The 19,174-nt window shown below is 44.0% G+C and overlaps 1 non-coding gene across 1 annotated transcript; it reads right to left on the bottom strand.

Annotated features, from left to right (window-relative positions):
* Positions 1 to 151: 151 nt before the first annotated feature.
* Positions 152 to 223, bottom strand: Trnae-cuc. Its single transcript has one exon. It is a non-coding gene; the product is annotated as a tRNA-Glu (tRNA).
* Positions 224 to 19,174: the final 18,951 nt, after the last annotated feature.

Raw genomic sequence — 19,174 nt, 5'->3', positions numbered from 1 at the left:
GACGAAAAGTAACTTTGTAAATAATTTACATATGAGAGAAGGGTCAACTGTAGTGCAAGCATCTGAACTGATATTCGACGTCTATCTACTGGTACATTGCCTCTACAATATACAGGCACATAAAAAGCAAAGCGCGTTACGAAAAATATTATTCCGGTACCGGGAATCGAACCCGAGCCTCCTGGGTGAGAGCCAGGTATCCTAGCCACTAGACCATACCGGACTCATGTAAGTTTCTTTCTTTCACAAGGAACAATTACTCTCACTTATGTCGTCCATGCATATACAGATTTAAAAGTAGTAGCAACGCTCTGGTCTGTTTTTCGGCGTAGCGTACAACTCACCACAGGCGTGTAATTATATACGGACTTCCGTTAATACGACCTTCGTTCGTTGCCACGCCACCACAAGCGCTCAAAGTTTATCAGTCCATCATTTCGCTTTATTATTGGTTGATTTTTAGACTTTCAAGTTTGTTTTCGTAATTTCGTTTCATAGTTTGCAGAAGTTCGTTTCGTCACATTGCGCTTCTGATGAATCCTCCTAATGTGTATTGCTCTCTATGAATCATTGTGAATATGTTGCTCTTTTCTGATTGCGTTCTTCTTGCATCCGTAGTTTTAGGTGGGGAAAATGATTCCATATTTGTTGTTTGGTGTAAAAGAGAAGACGCTTTAATTGTATGGTGTTGTGCAATTACGTACGAATCTGTGTGTGAAATGCTCTGTTTAGATGCACTGAGTGCACTACTCGTATTCTACGTTACTTTTGTTTGCATCTGTTCTCTGTACTTTGGCGCATTTAATGAAGAACTCCATGTTAGCCGGTTTCGACATGTTTCGTATTCAACTTTGTTACATCTTATCACCGAATAAGTACGTATTTTTGCGTTGAATGGTGTTGTTCCTTGGCACTGAGTAGCATGCATTTCGCAGTGCCTTGCAGACTACAGATGTAGATGAGTATGCAAATGATAAAAATGCGACGGCAGTTACGCAAACTGTTTCACATGATATAAACAGGTACTACAAAACAGTACCTACATTTTAGCTGAATATAATGAAAATTTTGGTGACCTATATTAAATGCCAGAATACAAAAACGGTTGTGAATGAAAATAACGCGGAGTATGAGCAATACTCATACAGTGTATTTAAATCTAGCAGACTTGTAAGAAGTAACAAATATACATGAATCCACAGTATACCATGCGACGACACCAGCTTCCGTTTCACATAAAACACAAACAAATGTGGAATTATTTACCCCACTCGGTTTTACAATGAGTGCAATATATTTACATTGCAACTGATAGAGTGCAATACACTCAAGATGTTTGTAATCAGGGATATAGTTTCCACTCGATAATAGCCACATTGTCGAAATTGTAATATTGGGTTTTACAAATAAATACTCTTTACATCCAGACTACCAGACCTGCCCATAAAGTGTAAATGAAAAACGTATTTGTATTTCGGAAAAAAGAGAAAAGATCATAGCGCTATATTTTCCCGAATTCACTGCCAGCTCACTAACCGCTCGGTCTGTGTGTTCGTATATTTAACAACGACCTTACAAAAAAAAAAAAAAAAAAAAAAAAAAAAAAAAAAAAAAAAAAAAAAAAAAAAAAAAAAAAAATAAGAATGCAACAGTAGTGAGTCGCCAACACTTAGACATTATTAAAGAAGTCGTCCCAAATAAACAAGAAAGAATAGTAACAAATTTCTTGCTGATTCCAGGTTACATGTATCCTAATAAAATAGTAGACAACTTGGTGAAGCGAACAATCAATTTCGGTGAACTCTTAAAAATGAGACACCTCCGTATCAAGAAATGCTGAGCTTAATCAATGAAAAATCGAGAAACGGCTGGCAGAAGAAATGGGATTCGACCAAGGTTTCGAAAAGAGTACACTACAGGCAGATGTAGCCCAAAATACCGTTATCCCCTTGGATTACTGATTGGAACAGGAGCACACAATTCCTGACACGCGCATGTGCTTAAGGTGACTTTGGAAAGCCCTATCCCGGCAATGTTAAATTCAGTGACTTGGCTTCCCTGTATTTCCGGAACCACTGTAGCCATTGACATGAAATTTTTGCAGGACATTAAACTGTATATTCTGAGTCTAATGAAATATTTTACACAGTTAAAATTTTGCGTAATTTTTTGTGCATTATCCTAAATAATTTTAATTACAATTCTGAGATTAGGGGAAATGCAACTGGTAATGCAAATTCTCAGGAACAGTTCCTAAAGTTACACAAGACTATAACTCACTTTATATATACTTAATTTTTTTTTTATTTTTAGACTCTCAGAAGCACCCTGCACCATACTGTGTATCATCCTCCTTATCTTTTTTCAAGTTTTTTCTTCTTTCTGGACTCCTTAGTTGCCAACTGTGCTGCTGTCTTCATTACAACAAAAACATTCTTTTGGTAAGCGAGTCCACATAAGATTGACAACTCATTGGGATTTTTAGTCTGACCACGCCGACACTTCTTCAGTAATTCAGGATTTGCCAGGTCTCTGTAAATAGATTTTATGATATCTGTGACTGCTGCTGGGATGGAATGTTTATGGCTTTTTTTGTTACGGTTTTAGGGCGCAATACTGTTATAGTCATTAGCACCTGGTCTGTGACTTAGGAAAAGTTAAAAAAAAAACGAAATTGGAAACCAGCAGCAACGGGAGCAAAACTCAGAAAAGTGGGGAAACCAAAAACAGAAGGAAAGCTTAAAAAACCATTATAGAAGGGGGATTGTTGGTCCCCAGAAAGAGCTTCAAATTACTGACGTCATCTCACTGGCACTAATGAACTCGAGAACGCGATCGGGTGATCGCGTGTCATCTGCTAAAATGGAAGATATATCAGCGACAGCTGTAGACGGGTGTGTAACGGAGTAAAATAGGGGCACTCGAGTAATAGGTGTCTCACCGTCCACAGTTGAGAGCACTGGGGACAGAGTGGGGGAGGATCGCCGCTTAAAAGATGTCGATGGCTAAAAAGACAGTGCCCTATCTGGAGTCTAGTTAAAATTACCTCCTCCCGACGACGAGTTCTGGAGGAAGAGGTCCAAGCACAAGGAAGAGCTTTCACGTCCCGCAATTTATTATTGGGAAGTGTCGACCAATGTGCGTGCCATAAAAGAGCAACACAATGACATACAACACTCCGTAGATCGGCAAAGGGAATCATGCAGATAACTGGCCGAAGGTGAGAGACTGCAGCTACATCAGCCGCCTCATTTCCACAGATACCAACATGCCCTGGCATCCAGAGGATCGCCACAGAGACGCCCCCCAAGTGGAGCAAGTGGAGGCAGTCCTGAATCCGGTGGACCAGAGGGTGGACAGGGTAGAGAGCTTGGAGACTGAGGAGAGAGCTGAGAGAGTCTGAGCAGATAACATACTGTATCCGCCAATGGCGACGAATGTATTGGACAGCCTGGAGAACAGCGTAAAGCTCCGCAGTATAAACTGAACACTGGTCGGGAAGCCGAAATCGATTTGGGGTGTCACCAACAATAGAGGCACTCCCTACACCAAACGATGTTTTTGAACCATCAGTGTAAATAAACGTGGCATCCTTCATTTGTGCGCAGAAAGCAGCAAATGCCCGACGATAAACAAGAGAAGGGGTACCATCCTTGGGAAACTAGCCAAGGCGGTGCTGTACCCCAAGTTGTCAAGAAAGTTTTAGGAAAGTGGAAGGAAAGAGAATGGAGCAGTTGACGGAAGCGGACTCCCGGTGGTAGTAGGGAGGAAGGGCGGCCAGTATACCCTAAATCCACGGAGGCGTCGAAAAAAATGTCATGGGCCGGATTTGCAGGCATGGAAGACAGACGGCTAGCATAACGACTCAGAAGGACAGCTCGCCGATTGGACAGCGGAGGTTCAGCAGTCTCAGCATATAGGCTTTCCACAGGGCTGGTGTAAAAAGCTCCAGACACTAAACGTAATCCATGGTGGTGGACAGAGTCGAGACGCCAAAGAATAGACGGCCAAGCAGAGGAGTAAACTATGCTTCTATTATCCAATTTCGAGCGCACTAAGGGGCAATAGAGGCGGAGAAGGACCACTCGGTCCACTCCCCAGGAGGTGCCATTGGACACGAAGGGTGTTTAGGAATCGCAGACAGCGAGCCGAAAGATAAGAAACTTGGTAGGACCAGCACAGCTTTCCGTCAAACATAAGACCCAAGAATTTAGCGACATCTGCGAACTGAAGGTTGACAGGGCGTAGATGTAAGGAAGGCGGAAGAAACTCCGTACGACGCCAAAAATTAACACAAACGGTCTTACTGGGAGAAACACAGAAGCCGGTTTCGGTGCTCCCAGAGTGGAGGCGATCGAGACATCCTTGAAGACGTCGTTCAAGAAGGCTGTTCCTTTGAGAGCTGCAACAGATCGCAAAATCGTCCACAAAGAGGGAGCCCGACACATCAGGAAGGAGACAATCCATAATTGGATTTATGGCAATGGAAAACAGTACAACACTTAGCACGGAGCCCTGGGGTACCCCGTTTTCTTGGGAGAAAGTACGGGAGAGAGTAGTGTTCACCCGCACTTTAAATGTGCGCTCTGCCATAAATTCACGAAGAAAAATGGGCAGCCGACCTCAAAAGCCCCAAGAGAACAGTGTGCGGAGGATGCCTGTCCTCCAACAGATATCGTATGCTCTCTCCAGATCAAAAAATATTGCTACTGTTCGGCGTTTCTGGAGAAAATTGTTCATGATATAAGTGGAGAGAGCAACAAGATGGTCAACTGCAGAACGATGCTTTCGGAAACCGCATTGGGCAGGTGTTAAAAGACTGCGGGACTCCAGCCACCAGGCTAAACGGCAATTCAACATACGCTCCAAAACCTTACATACACTACTCGTGAGAGAAATGGGGCGATAGCTAGAGGGGAGATGTTTGTCCTTTCCAGGTTTCGGAACAGGAACGACGATAGCTCCCCGCCATCGTCTGGGAAAAGTACTGTCGGTCCAAATTCGATTATAAAGGCGAAGGAGGTAGCGGAGTCTATGGTATGATAAATGCAGCAACGTTTGGATGTGGATACCATCCGGTCCTGGGGTGGAAGAGCGAGAAGAAGAGAGTGCATGTTGGAGTTCCTGCATGGAGAAAACAGTATTGTAGCTTTCGCGATTTTGAGAGGAGAAGGTAAGAGGTTGCACTTCCGCTACACGTTTCTTCGGGAGAAACGCTGGCGGGTAATTTGAAGAGCTCGAAATCTCAGCAAAGTGTTGACCCAATGAGTTAGAAATAGCGACGGGGTACACTAATTTATCATGCGCGACAGTGAGCCCAGAGACCGGGGAGAAACTAGGCGCTCCAGAGAACCGCCGAATCCGACTCCAAATGAGTGAAGGTGTTAAATGAGCTAGTAAAGAAGTCCCAGCTTGCCTTCTTGCTATCGCGGATGACGCGACAGCATCGCTCACGGAACTGCTTATAGCGGATACAGTTGGCCAAAGTACGATGGTGTCTGAAAACGCGAAGAGCACGTCGCCGCTAACGTATTGCGTCATGGCATGCCTCGTTCCACCAAGGAACTGGGGGACGCCGGGGCAATTCGGAGGTGCCAGGTATTGAACGTTCCGCAGCTGTAAGAATAACTTCTGTAATATGAGTGACCTCATCGTCGACGCTAGGAAAGTGACGGTCATTGAATGTCGCTAGAGACTAAAAATGTGTCCAATCGGCTTGGGCAAACTTCCAGCATCTCGCGCGTATATATGGCAGTTGTGGCTGCAATCTAAGGACACATGGAAAGTGGTCACTCGAGTGTGTATCAGCAAGAGCGAACCATTCGAAGCGCCGAGCTAGCGGAACAGTACCGACCGAAATGTCCAAATGAGAGAAATTTGTCGTGGAGGCAGACAAAAACGTAGGGTCCCCAGTGTTGAGGCAAACAAGATCCGCTTGGTGGAAGACATCTATCAACAGTGAGCCGTGCGCACAAGGATGCGGAGATCCCCAAAGTGGGTGGTGGGCATTGAAGTCCACAACCAGCAAATAGGCAGGAGGAAGCTGACCAAGAAGCTGAAGGAGATCAGCTCATGCCAGTGGTGTGGCGATGATGGAATGTAGACAGTACAAAGAGAGGTGTATCCAGAAAGGGAAAGACGGACAGCGACAGCTTGGAAGGCAGTGTTTAAGAGGATTGGGTGTTAATGGAGAGTATCATGGAGAAGAATCATGAGTCCTCCATGTGCTGGAGTGCTTTCAACAGAGGGGAGATCAAAGTGGACTGACTGAAAATGGGGGAAAACAAAGCTGTCGTGAGGATGCTGCTTTGTTTCCTGAAGACAGAAGATGACCGGCGAATAGGATCGTAAGAGGATCGACAATTCATCCCGATTGGCTCGAATGCCGTGGATATTCCAATGGATAATGGACATAGGGTGGACAGAAAATGGAGGAATGTGACCAAGGCTGCCCTCAACTCAACAACTGCTCAGAGCTTGCGACAGACAGCGTGAAACGGCATTCGGCCGAAGGCAGAAGATCCTGATCCATAGGTTGTTCGGTAGCAGCTCCTGCCACTAGCGACCGGCCGGTTGATCGGCCGCCAGCAGTGCGCCACAGCCACACAGAAGACAGCTGAGGGCGGTTACCGCCAAGCAGTGCTGTAGATGAGACACGCCGTGGCGGAGAAGGAGATGAACTGGGTTTCTTACTAGCCTTCTTGGAGACATGATGTTTAGATGCAGGAGGAACCGATGGTTGTGAAGTAGGGGTACGTAAAAAATCTTCACGAGTAGGCTCTTTTTTGGAAGTCAGGGTTTCTGATTTTGGGGCTCGAGATTTAGCAGAACCCGATGAAGGGTGAGCCATAGAGTGAGCAGGTGAGAGTGGGGAGGTCGAATGCGCGATCTTTGCGCTGGCCGATCTGACGACTGTGGCACTAAAGGTGAGATCACAAGTCTGCGTGGCTGCCTCCTTTGTTAGCCGAGGAGAGGCAAGGACAGTGCTGTATTTACCTGTGTGAGACACAGTGGGCTTACGACTGACGAGTAACTTTCGAGCAGCAAAGGTCGACACCTTATCCTTCACTCTGATTTCCTGAATGAGCCGTTCGTCTTTAAAAATGGGGCAATCTCTAGAGGAAGCAACGTGGTCACCTATACAGTTGATGCAATGAGGGGATGGAGGTGGACAAACACCCTCATGGGCACCCTTGCCACACGTAACGCATTTGGCCGGATTGTAACAGGACTGGCTGGTACGATTGAACTGCTGACACCGATAGCAACACGTTGGGTTCAGGATTTAAGGCCGAACGGAAATTATCTCATAGCCCGCTCTTATGTTCAATGGGAGTTGAACTCTGTCAAATGTCAAGAAGACAGTACGGGTTGGAACAATGTTTGTGTCAACCCTTTTCATGACTCTGAACAGCCGTGACGCCCTGGTCAGACAGGTAGTTTTGAATTTCCTCGTCGGACAATCCGTCGAGAGAGTGTGTATAAACGACCCCATATGATGAATTTAAGGTGCGGTGCGCTTCCACGCGGACAGGGAAGGTGTGCAGCAGTGAAGCGTGCAGCAATTTTTGTGCCTGGAGGGCACTGACTGTTTCTAACAACAAGGTGCCATTTCGTAAACGGGAACAAGCTTTCACAGGATCTGCAATTGCGTCGACACCTTTCTGAATAATGAAAGGGTTGACCGTGGAAAAGTCGTGACCTTCGTCAGACCGAGAAACAACAAGGAACTGTGGCAACGATGGAAGAACTGTCCGTGGCTGAGACTCATTGAACTTATGCTTGTGAGCAGACATAGTAGATGATGAGGAAACCATTGCGGAAGTATCCCCCATGATTACCGGCGTCTCCGATGGCGCACTCCTTCCTTGTGGTGGCCCTCGCTGAGGGCACTCCCGCCTTAGGTGATTGTTCACGGACGGAGGGACCAATCGGCACTTTCGGAAGGTATCAGCTCGGGTAATCACCCTTCCCTGTTCCTGGCCGTTACCAGGAGGTATGTACGTGTCGTACCTGTCAACCGGGGGCGGGGAATTACGCTTAACCCGTCACCGACTACGCATTGGAATGCGTGAGTTGGCCTTCAGACATGCACAGGGAGGAAAAAAGAGAAAGGGAAAAACAAAGAAAGGGAAAGGAAAGAAGAGAGGTCTCAAACGCCGCAGCGGAGAAAAGGGTAAAGAGAAGAGTTAAGGCAAACAAGGACAAAGACTTGCCCGCAGAGAAAGCGAAGAAGAGACTGTTTTATATTTTCGAGCGTCCATCTCCGGACGTCAGCACAAAACATATACCCAGAGGGGGAGAAAGGGAAGGAAAGAGGCGGAGGTGAGGGGTGCGTGAAGATGGGGGATGGGGAAGGATGCGGAAAAGGAAGGTATGCAGCCCGGAAAGGAAGGAGGGCCACATTAGCTCGGGGTCCCGTGCTCGTTACGCACGTTTCCACAAAAGAGTTGTGTATCCCCTGGGGGAATGTGTTTATGGCTGTATGAACTGTTTGAGTACTGGACACTGCAGTAATAGCACAATGAATCAGGTCCAGGTGTGTATTGGTTTTTCATGAGCTGACAGTCTGTAGAAGAAGGAAGCCCATACTGCCTGCTTCACTTTCAACAGATCCTCATTTAACACACAAATCCACAGCCTTCTATATAAAAAACTACAGGTTTTATTATATCTTGAAGTAATGCACGTAAAAATTTTAACGTTTTCAACCAGTTTAGATTATATTTTTAAAAAATGGAATAAAATACTTCCCATGTGAGTTTATAAGTGATAAAACATATATATATATATATATATATATATATATATATATATATATATATATATATATATATATATGTGTGTGTGTGTGTGTGTGTGTGTGTGTGTGTGTGTGTGTTTTATTCCGAAAATTGCAAATTTTACAATGACAGAAAAATCCAAAATTGTGAAAACAAAATTTTTTTTTCATTCTAAATCCCCTTGTTGTTGTTGTTGTTGTGGTCCTCAGTCCTGAGACTGGTTTGATGCAGCTCTCCATGCTAATCTATCCTGTGCAAGCTCCATCTCCCAAAAGGGTTCAAATGGCTCTGAGCACTATGGGACTTAACTTCTATGGTCATCAGTCCCCTAGAACTTAGAACTACTTAAACCTAACTAACCTAAGGACATCATAAACATCCATGCCCGAGGCAGGATTCGAACCTGCGACCGTAGCAGTCGCGCGGTTCCGGACTGAGCGCGCCTAGAACCACTAGACCACAGCGGCCGGCGCTCCATCTCTCAGTACCAACTGCAACCTACATCCTTCTGAATCTGCTTCGTGTATTCATCTCTTGGCCTCCCTCTACGATTTTTACCCTCCACGCTGCCCTCCAATGCTAAATTTGTGATCCCTTGATGCCTCAGGACGTGTCCTACCAACCGATCCCTTCTTCTAGTCAAGTTGTGCCACAAACTTCTCTTCTCCCCAATCCTATTCAATATCTCCTCATTAGATATGTGATCTACCCATATAATCTTCAGCATTCTTCTGTAGCACCACATTTCGAAAGCTTCTATTCTCTTCTTGTCCAAACTATTTATCGTCCATGTTTCACTTCCATACATGGCTACACTCCATACGAATACATTCAGAAATGACTTCCTGACACTTAAATCAATACTGGATGTTAACAAATTTCTCTTCTTCAGAAACGCTATTCTTGCCATTGCCAGCCTACATTTTATATCCTCTCTACTTCGACCAGCATCAGTTATTTTGCTCCCCAAATAGCAAAACTCCTTTACTACTTTAAGTGTCTCATTTCCTAATCTAATTCCCTCAGCATCACCCGACTTAATTTGACTACATTCCGTTATCCTTGTTTTGCTTTTGTTGATGTTCATCTTATACCCTCCTTTCAAGACACTATCCATTCCGTTCAACTGCTCTTCCAAGTCCTTTGCTGTCTCTGACAGAATTACAGTGTCATCGGCGAACCTCAAAGTTTTTATTTCTTCTCCATGGATTTTAACACCTACTCCGAACTTTTCTTTTGTTTCCTTTACTGCTTGCTCAATATACAGATTGAATAACATCATGGAGAGGCTACAACCCTGTCTCACTCCCTTCCCAGCCACTGCTTCCCTTTCATGCCCCTCTTATAACTGCCATCTGGTTTCTGAACAAATTGTAAATAGCCTTTCGCTCCCTGTATTTTATCCTTGCCACCTTTAGAATTTGAAAGAGAGTATTCCAGTCAACATTGTCAAAAACTTACTCTAAGTCTACAAATGCTAGAAACGTAGGTTTGCCTTTCCTTAATCTTTCTTCTAAGACAAGTTGTAAGGTCAGTATTGCCACACATGTTCCAACATCATGGCAAATTTCCAATCCACCTGTTCGACACAGGGCCAAAGCAATCATCAATAGGGGGGCTAGGTCGATGCTACAACACATTCCAATGTTGCCAGATGTATTCAAGATGATGGTGATGATGTCATCAAAGATGGCGGCTTGTAGACTTGGCAACAACACATGGCATCATTCTAGATGACAACCATGACGTCATTCAAAATGGCGGATTTTGGCGGGAAGATATGTCAATTATGCTACCTCCACTAACCTAATCTCCCCCAGAAAAATGGCGGGGAGTTCAAAATTCCAACAGGGTAATGCATCACACCATGGTTATCTCTAATATCTTAAGAAAATCGCAAGAAAATAGGTCACCTATGCTAACCTAAGTCATCCAACCGCCACCTCTTCCTAGCGATTGGTGGGAAGTTTGAATTTTGGCAGTAAAGAAAGGTGAATTGGGCTATCGCTATTAATCTAAGAAAATGACGGTAATGAAACCTAAGACACCCGACCGCCACCTCCTCCTTTGGATTGGTGGGAAGTTCAAATTCCATCAGGGCAATGCAACAGACCAGATACCTCTACTAACCTAAGAGAATGGGGGAAAATAGGTCACTTGGGCTACCTCCACTAACGTAAGTCACCCGGTCGCAACATGCTTGGGGAATGGTGCGAAGAGGACTCAACCTGTGCTGGACATAAGCCTTTATTTTGCATGCACTATTTATTTAAGTAATTTGATGCAGTACTGCCATCCAGTGCGTTCTCCACGAGATACGGAGTCCAACTGACCTAGTACACAATACTGTCACCAGAGGGTGCTCAAATCCGTGAAGTAATCAAATATGGCCACCATGACATCAGCTGATGATGTAAGTACCATTATCCAAGATTTCGGGAAACTGTGTTCACCACAAGGTCTGGACCTAGTACACGCTACTGCCACCAGAGAGCGCTGTCGTTCATTCCATGATGTAACCCAAGATGGTAGGGGAAAACGGCAGGAAACAGTGTGGTCACAATGAGGTCTCAGTCTAGTACACAGTACTGTCACCATAGTGTGCGGTCATCTGTTCCATGACATAACTCAAGCTGACTGTCTGGAGGGGTAAATGACTCAGCCTGCGCTGGGCTTCTGGAAAGAGTAAGGAAGGAGTGTACTTTATTTTGGAGCAATTTATTTAGGGACGAATTTTGAAAGATAGTATATTTATTACACTGATACAAAACACATGCTCTGATATGGGGTCAAACCACACAGCCCACAGGCCTGTTAAACTACTAAATAACGCGCTGCGGACATACAAACAACTCCTAAAATACCGAGATAATTTCAGTAGAGACATGCAAACTCCTCCTAAATAATGCAGTATAATGGTGAGCACACACGAAATCAACTCTTAAGCTGTCCAAATAACACATAGCACAGCCTACAGACCTGCACGCAAAATAATGGAACAGACACGCAAACTATGTAAACAGGCACCACCCGCCACCCCCTGTCCACTGGACTGCACAGGAGGCTTGTGCCAGCCCCTGCGAAGTGACATGGTTGTCAACTGCGAAGCCATGCACAGGTGCCCATTCGGGTCCTTCAGGCATGAGGTGGTGGCATTCCCTTCAAACTTCGCATCTGAGAAATTCCTCTCGAAATAAATGATCACCACAGATGACGTGAACGGACGGGCGCGGAGACCTATTTACAGGTGGGCCACGCGGATGGGTGTTCACCGCTGATGGTGTGAAACCTCCCTCTACCTGCGGGCTGGCAAAGAGCTTATTGCCAAGCGACACTGCAGAAATCCATTTCAGAATACCACAAGCTGCTTTCTCCCTAGCAATTCTAATGGACCATGCGTGATGTATGGCTGACGCATCACCACGTAGCTACATACTATCGTAAGCGCATCTAGCAATGTTCTCAATGTTAGCCACATGGCTATCTAAAATAATAGCCAAGTCAAACTCTAGGAAATTGCACAGTGTCTCAGAAATAATTAACATGTGCTTTCGTAGGAGTTTTCGGGATGTCTCAGCTTGTATGCACGGAAATTCTTGTCCTAACTGAATCTGTTTACGAAAATAGCGCTGAATAACATCGAATGCAGTCTTCCTAGCAGACCTAACGTGATACCCCATCCATTACATGTTACCCTTCCTGCATTCAGCACACACAATCATTCCCACCAGTACATAGAGACTCCTGTATCCCAGCACATAGGGTGTCTTGTGAATGAATCAAGCATATGATTGGCTCTTATCGAATTTACTCGCCGATTTACTGATGTTGCTGGTATCAAAGAACCATCCCCCTTTTCTTTCTTTCTGCAGACCAGACTTTCAGCGGGGAAAAAAAAAAAATTCCGCAGATCGCTATATTGCACCGACAATTAAACCATGCAAAGTGCCCCTACATATCGTCAAATACGTAAAGACTCTTACCCAATTACACAACTCTCCCACTGACGGCAGGAGCTTGAATATTAGAGCGCGAAACTGATCTCCAACCCAGCAATATATCACAGCGTACTGTGTCAATGAAGTAAGCATACAATTCCTATCCTGCGCCATACAAAATCACCCCTTTTACATCTTTCGTACAAATACCACAGAGACAGACAGCTCAGTACATGTACTCGCGGCACTAAATATGTCAATGCGAGGTTGACGGCCATCCACTACCGATGGGTGACCAGAGCGCTCTCAGCGGGCCCAAGTCACTCTCAGAACTGTTCTACAAATTCGGGCCTGCTTCCCCTTGGTCTGGACCTGCTTGCCTGCTAGCTTTTCTACACCCATCTCCAGACTCTGGGATTACAAGAACATATGTATTTTCGCATGGTTTACCATAATATTATACTATTTTTGCAGTACTTCTAGATATCAAGCACACAGCAGTAGCCTACCGATCGCTCGCGCAACGTAATTTCATAGATATAGACTGCAGATTCTATAACATCCACCAGATAAAGATTATGAAATATAAAAGCTCAACTAACTTCATCCAATAGAGAACAAGCTAAGATTTTTAACACATCTCTCTTCTCCCATATATCGAAACCATATACCGCATGCATGCAGGCATCAAGCACGTGACGATCCTATTAAATATACAAGTATTGATCAACTGCACAGACCAGTTTAAAGTTCCATCACCAGTACTCTAGGATGATGATCGTATCCCATTGACTATACTGTAAGTCGCAATAGCTGATGGCTCTGTGTTCCGTTTTGACTGATTCCTCATATTGCACTCTTGTACACTATCACTGTTTCGGTGCTAGAAACCCCCAGAAGGTGTCACCCATCCACGAAGCTAGAAACCCCCAGAAGGTGTCACCCATCCACAAAACTCTTTCCCCAACTCAAACAAGCGTTGTCAGTCAATCACGATGTGGTAACCAACAACCTGTCAGTGGATGGATGGGATGGAAAAGGCACCACCAATGTACTGTAATAACAAGCATCACAGTTGATAGTGTGAACAATTTTAGCAATTTTACAGTAATTTCAACGCCGGCCAATGACGTGACAGCATGTTTCCCCAATTTCAGTAGGTTATCGTAGCTAAACTGCCCCTTCTCTACTTTGCGAGTATCATTGCGAATGTAGATAGATGACTGTGCAGTACATCCATTCACTGTTAATTCTCGAACACACACATCATCAAAGGTTACCAGACAGTGCTCTACACATTTCTAACACCTCGAGCATGGTGCATAATTTATGATCTATCTCTATGCGGATGGGGGTCATAGAGCATTCTCGCAGTCTTAGGATAAAATTAGCGACTGAAATGCCTCGCCGCAATGTCTTTGACCAGCCCACCCTGCAGCACCGTTACCGATTTAATCAGCAGCTGACCAGAAATAGACCGCTACATTCCACATCTCGTGACTGAGTGGAGATTGCCTAGTCCTCACTCATCCAAGTGCACAAGATTTCTCCAGACACACCCATGTCAAGGTGGTTAGCACCCCTTATCGGTGTATAGTAACAGATTTGAAAGTGTTGTGATGAAATAGCACAGGGTTAAGAAGAACAAGAAAAGGGTGATTTTTATGCATGATGGAGCTCCAGACGGATGGAGTTCGAAGTATTTTACATAAATCGACTACGCTATCAACTCTAAAGTATGTTTCTAGAGTTCAGGATCAGTACCTGGAAGGTATTGGTAAGAGAGAACATTAACACCTGCACTCCTAAGGCTACAACGTTCCACACTTGAAACAGGCTATAATGTTAGATAGCTTAAGCTTCTGACCTATCAGTCCTGTGGAATGCTGCGCTGTTAATATTCCAAGGTAAGAAATATATTGCCAGCGCATGACATACATCCTTCCTGCAGGTTTCTCTGCGATAAACTACGGTAACAAACTGTAAAACACTGGCTCTGTGTGATACATGGACAATATAGCTTTCCAGAGATGTATACCGTCCACTGTACACATCTGATCACGGTTCAGAAATTATACTATGGTCACATCAGTTCCATATAAAATGATCGTCAATAACTGAGAACACCTCTTACAAGGCAACAGATAAACGCATAGCAGTGGCGTCGGACATGTGAAATTACGTCTTGCCGCCACTAACTCTGTAAACAGTACATCTGTCAAGCAGATGTATACACGGGGATTGCTGAGTCGTACGAACACCTATCGGTAATTTAGTTATGAAACTGAAGTTTCGATTTTACACTTAACATGCGACAGTGGAATGGAGGACACCGCATAAATCTTCGTTCGTTTAAAGGAATGTGTCACGGTTCATCACACGTGAGATGGAAGTCCTCTGATGACCGAGAGGTTTACTGTTAACGATCGCAAGTAGACAGTGCTCTAAGACCCATACAGTACAAGCGGTTGTATATGGGTCGAACGCCGGCTATGTCATGTGACTGATGCATCCTGACAGATCAGCGGAAAAAAATGGTCGAATGACCTGCGCCAACATATCCATCCCTCTCTAGAATGCATAATCAGTCTGCCATTAAATCGTACCCTCGTTACAGCTCCATCTCAATCGACCACTCCGTCCATTCGCTGTTATCCTTCAACGCAGATGCAAGTTTAGAGGCAGATGGTTCTCTGTCTTCCTGAAAAGCGTCAAAAACGGTAGTCAACTCGCGTGTAGCACTGTTACCTTAATAGACGTAAGGTCGAATGCCGCCTCAACGGAAGAAAAAGTGACTGTTTCCCTGCTTTAGTTCGCTTCCGTGTCGACGTTTTCCTGGATTCCTCTTGCTGTCGCATACTTAACCCCCATGTGTAAATTGTTCTGCGCCAAGCACAAGACACGCTAGTTCTTCAATTTCCCCGCATTTCAGAGTATTTTCCCTTGATATATACTTATTTTCCGCAAATCTGTAGATTTTGAAGTCACTGATCACGACATGACATGACATAACCTCTCGTTCTGTGTTGTAAAATAGCTTGTAAATGTAGCACAGCCGCAACACCTAGCTCAAATGCTTTGATCGCGGGGTGTAGTAAAGCACTGTACAAGATTGTATCCAACTACCTCCACATTTGGAGAGGGTATCCTCTGTTTTCTGTATGTCTGTGTAATACATGTGCCGCGAAAGGGTACTGGGGTACTAGGACCCAGTCTCCCCGCTGGTGACCAAACTTCGAACATCGAGCACGTATTCATCGTAATCTTAAGCGTTTGAGACCATTCCCTTAATCACATTAATAGCATTCCACGATGCTGGAAGATGTTTAAAAATATATATCTTTCTTTACACAGTAAGCTGCTATTACTGGCCACACACTCCACGTCGCATCATAGGTAATATTTCAAACTGAGAAGCTGTTTAAACTACAGTGAAACTAATTCTCTGGCCATCTACTAAAAAAACTCTTATTCTGCATGGAGGTATGCTTCTACGCAGTTCTGCTTCATTGACATTTTAGTAATAACCTGCCTTACTTGTTTCTTCATTGCACAGTTTATGGGCTAGCAAAAAACACGTAGGTAAGTTTTTTGCAAAACGTGAACACTAAAACTGTTGTGCATACGAACTGAAAGCAGAAAATTTAACCGACAAGAAGCAGTAAGCAAACAAGCGTTGGTTTCGGATTTCCAGTTTCATTTGTTATCAATACAAATACAGTAACAGTGGAATTTAATGGATTACTAAAGTATGCTTCTCACATAACTTTCACTTTATCATTACCTGTAACAGCAAAAAACAAGTTAACGAGGACAAATGTGTCGTATCACTGGAGCAAATTTGCATTCAAGAACATAAAAACGATCAAGTTGCCTTCCTGACATGTTATTCATGTAAGCTCTATAATTTTTAGTATTTAAAACAGTTTTTGCGCACACACAGCACAACTAAGGTCCCACCAATTCTGGCTTCAAAGCAACGCACACCTTGTCTTTTTTCCCGCATGCAATTCACATAATTAATTACTTAGCCACGAATTATACCAAAAACAATTGAGGGCAATGAAAACAAGCAAGGACAGGAAAAGAGAAACTTACATGTCTCAAAATACTAGCGTAATTTATGCGATTAATAAAACCATGGAGAGCCATTAAATCCAACGCAGTATTAGCGGATGGTGAAGTCTTAATAGTGTGAATTAGCGTTAATATTTAATCATAATTATTGGATCTAACGGTGCTACCGCAGGAAAGTAAGGGTTTTGGGCGAGGAGGAACTAAATTGTGATACAATGGGAAAAATAAACAACAACGTATACGAAACACGAAAGGAACAATAGCACCAATTATGGAGTAAACAACGGAGAAATTACAAAAACGCACACAAGTAACCCAAATTCACAAAAAGTAACAAATACTGGAATCGGTAACTGGAATTGAACTGTTTACGTCAATTCTAGCTATCAATTCAAGCCATTCCACTCTTCGTTATTTAGGAAATTTTTGCAATTAGTGTGTGTATTACAGAGCTACAGGATTTCTACTTTTAGTATTACTCATTACAGAGAAAAAAGTAAAAAACTTGGTATCGGTTCCTATAATATTTGTTACTTGGACCTTGCCGTTGGTGGCGAGGCTTGCGTGCCTCAGCGATACAGATGGCCGTACCGTAGCTGCAACCACAACAGAGGGGTATCTGTTGAGAGGCCAGACAAACGTGTGGTTCCTGAAGAGCGGCAGCAGCCTTTTCAGTAGTTGCAGGGACAACAGTCTGGATGACTGCCTGATCTGGCCTTGTAACACTAACCAAAACGGCCCTGCTGTGCTGGTACTGCGAATGGCTGAAAGCATGGGGAAACTACAGCCGTAATTTTTCCCGAGGGCATGCAGCTTTACAGTATGGTTAAATGATGATGGCGTCCTCTTGGGTAAAATATTCCGGAGGTAAAATAGTCCCCCATTCGGATCTCCGGGCTGGGACTACTCAAGAGGACGTCGTTATCAGGAGAAAGGAAACTGGCGTTCTACGGATCGGAGCGTGGAATGTCAGATCCCTTAATCGGGCATGTAGGTTAGAAAATTTAAAAAGGGGAATTGATAGGTTAAAGTTAAATATAGTGGGAATTAGTGAAGTTCGGTGGCAGGAGGAACAAGACTTTTCGTCAGGTGAATACAGGGCTATAAATACAATATCAAATAGGGGTATTGCAGGAGTAGGTTTAATAATGAATAAAAAATTAGGAGTGCGGGTAAGCTACTACAAACAGCATAGTGAACGCATTATTGTGGCCAAGATAGACACGAAGCCCATGCCTACTACAGTAGTACAAGTTTATTTGCCAACTAGCTATGCAGATGATGATGAAATAGAAGAAATGTACGATGAAATAAAAGAAATTGAGATAGTGAAGGGAGACGAAAATTTAATAGTCATGGGTGACTGGAATCTGAGAGTAGGAAAAGGGAGAAAAGGAAACATAGTAGGTGAATATGGATTGGGGGAAAGAAATGAAAGAGGAAACCGTCTGGTAGAATTTTGCACAGAGCATAACTTAATCGCCGGCCGGAGTGGCTGAGCGGTTAAAGGCGCTACAGTCTGGAACCGCACGACCGCTATGGTCGCAGGTTCGAATCCTGCCTCGAGGATGGATGTGTGTGATGTCCATAGGTTAGTTAGGTTTAAGTAGTTCTAAGTTGTAGGGGACTTATGACCACAGCAGTTGAGTCCCATAGTGCTCAGAGCCACTTGAACCATAACTTAATCATAGCTAACACTTGGTTCAAGAATCATAAAACAAGATTGTCCACATGGAAGAATCTTGGAAATACTAGAAGGTGTCAGATACATTATATAAGGGTAAGACAGAGATTTAGGAACCAGGTTTTAAATTGTAAGACATTTTCAGGGGCAGATGTGGACTCTAACCACAATCTATTGGTTACGAATTGTAGATTAAAACTGAAGAAACTCCAGAAAGGTGGGAATTTAAGGAGATGGGACCCAGACAAATTGATTAAACCAGAGGTTGTACAGAGTTTCAGGGAGAGCATAAGGGAACAAGTGTCACAAATGGGGGAAAGAAATACAGTAGAAGAAGAATGGGTAGCTCTGAGGGATGAAGTAGCGAAGGCAGCAGATGGATCAAGTAGGTAAAAAGACGAGGGCTAGTAGAAATCCTTGGATAACAAAAGAAATATTGAATTTAATTGATGAAAGGTGAAAATATAAAAACTCAGTAAATGAAGCACGGAAAAAGGAATACAAACGTCTCAAAAATGAGATCGACGGGAAGTGCAAAATGGCCAAGCAGGGATGGCTAGAGGACAAATGTAAGGATGTAGAGGCTTACCTCACTAGGGGTGAGATAGATACTGCCTACCGGAAAATTGAAGAGCCTTTGGAGAAAAGAGAACCACTTGTATGAATATCAAGAGCTCAGATGGAAATCCAGT

This window comes from Schistocerca piceifrons, chromosome 3 (genome assembly GCF_021461385.2).
Source record: "Schistocerca piceifrons isolate TAMUIC-IGC-003096 chromosome 3, iqSchPice1.1, whole genome shotgun sequence".
Classification (NCBI taxonomy): Eukaryota; Metazoa; Arthropoda; class Insecta; order Orthoptera; family Acrididae; genus Schistocerca; species Schistocerca piceifrons.
This window is presented reverse-complemented; position numbering and strand designations above follow the sequence as displayed.